The sequence below is a fragment of the Grammomys surdaster genome, unplaced genomic scaffold (genome assembly GCF_004785775.1).
Source record: "Grammomys surdaster isolate TR1022 unplaced genomic scaffold, NIH_TR_1.0 958, whole genome shotgun sequence".
Taxonomy (NCBI): domain Eukaryota; kingdom Metazoa; phylum Chordata; class Mammalia; order Rodentia; family Muridae; genus Grammomys; species Grammomys surdaster.
Genome location: NW_021605377.1, coordinates 6,364,781 through 6,366,947, shown reverse-complemented (window position 1 = coordinate 6,366,947; position 2,167 = coordinate 6,364,781). Strand labels below are relative to the sequence as shown.

The following is a 2,167-nucleotide window of genomic DNA, read 5'->3' as shown; positions in this document are numbered from 1 at the left end:
GCTCTTAACCATTGAGCCATCTCTCAACCCCCTGCCCCCAAGCTGGAAATTTTGACTGGCTTGGTCTTGTGCAGACAAACACACCTGCTCTGAATCATGAGTGAAATTGGTATGTAAAGTCTAAAAGACTTTATAGCTCTTCTCTTTTGGCTTGTTGCCCATTCTGCAATGTTTCCTGAGCTCTGTCTTCAGAACAACAACAAAACCAAACAAAACCGCACAAAATTGCTTTAGAGCCTGTGCGAACAGCTACAAATCTGTGATGAGAAATCTTCAACCAATTGGCGTTATGGGAATGTTCTCCAATTAATTACTGTGCTCTCTGATCGCATAGCTGCCTTAAGATTTCTGTTTAGTTGGTAAGGAATCTCTAGAAGATTTATTTATGTATTTATGTATTTATTTATTTATTTATTTATTTATTTATTTATTTATTTATGGTTTTTATGTGACACCATAGAATTCATTATTTGTTTTATTGTTTATTTTGTTGTGTGTGAGTCTTTTGTCTACATGTCTGTCTGTGTATGATGTGCGTTCCTGGTTCCTGTGGAGGCCAGAAGGCAGCATGGGACCTCTGAGACTGGAGTTAGGTACAGTTGTGAGCTTACATTGTGGGTGCTGGGAATCGAACCTGGGTCCTCTGGAAGAGCAGGCAGTGCTCTTCTGCTGAGCCAGCTCTCCAGACCCCCAAGAGTAGGTCAGAGGACAACTCGGAAGTTGTTGGTAGTCATCAGACTTGGCAGCAGGCCCTTCCAGAGAGTTGGTAAAGGGTTCTAGTCGCACTAATGTTAAAACATTTGTGTGAATATTATAAAATTGAGTGAAAATAATTTCTTTCTCAAAATCTATTCCTAATCCAGTTTGTGTAGTGAAGGCAATGTCACTGGACATCCAGTGCCATGTGAAGAGTAGCAAATAGGTTGGTTCTTCTCCAGCCGAGTGGAGCAGCGTGGTCTGCATCCTCACTGTCTTCCTCTAGAATTGCATAAAGTTCAGAAGCCATGTCTTGAAGATACATGACCACATCCAGGACTACAGTATTTTCTTCAGAAGGTCGCTTACTAATACCAAGTAGAATATGCCACAGAAGCTTTTGGACATGCAGGCACCTGTTTCGGAATTTTAGCCAATGATGGAGTTTTGCTTGGCGTAGAGAGGTGCAACATTCACAGGCTTCTTGATGAAGTCTTTTTCTGGAAAAATTTATAAACTTAATGAGGACATGACTTGATGTTAGTATTCTGACTAATGAATTAAGGCTTATTGCTCAGAGGTATTTATTACAGTATCAGGAGCCAATTCCATGTGAGCAGTCGTTTGCAGCACGATGATATCAGACAGGCGTACACACAGTTTGGAGGGAAATGTCCCGTTGATGTTTCTTTGTTGTGTATTGGCTGGGGTAAGCACCATGGCTTTCAGCTCTATTAGACTAACCCAAGTGGAAGGCTACGGGGGATGGGAAGCCACGTGCTTTGGAGACAGCAGAGCCGGAGCTGTGTCAGTGTTGAAACCAGACTTCAGAGCAGGAGAAAGGACTCTGAAGTCGGCACTCGCTCTAGCTAGTAAGGTGGTAAGTAAGACAATGGGTGTTAGTAAACTCAGCTGGAAAAGTAGAAATGGCTACCCTAACAAGAGAGAATGGAATGGCAGTGATCGTGATCCTCAGGCAAAAGGAAGCGAAATGATGATCAAAAAACATGAAGAGGGCCGGGAGGTGCTGGCGCACGCCTTTAATCCCAGCACTTGGGAGGCAGAGGCAGGCGGATTTCTGAGTTCGAGGCCAGCCTGGTCTACTGAGTGAGTTCCAGGACAGCCAGGGCTACACAGAGAAACCCTGTCTCGAAAAACAAACAAACAAACAAACAAACAAACAAACATGAAGAGGAAGAATCTAAACCTCAGCGGGAGAAGAAGGAAAAGGAATGGAAAGGATAAATAGACAGAATCGTGGATTTTATAACTCCTTAGAGGCACCAATTCTGTTAGAAGCTGTCCTCACCTTCCACCCTGGAAAAGTTTTCTTGGTTTTGTTCTTTTTAAGTTGCCCATCGGGGAACTAGGACATTACATACTGAATTGGGTCCTTGTCTGTCCAGCTGGATGCTTTACTGTAGTGACAGGCATCTTTATTAGCATCTTAATCTTAACACATAACTTTTTG

The 2,167-nt window shown here is 42.9% G+C and overlaps 1 pseudogene; it reads left to right on the top strand.

Moving 5' to 3' along the window:
- Nucleotides 1–1,004: 1,004 nt before the first annotated feature.
- Nucleotides 1,005–1,941, top strand: LOC114634445 (annotated as a pseudogene).
- Nucleotides 1,942–2,167: the final 226 nt, after the last annotated feature.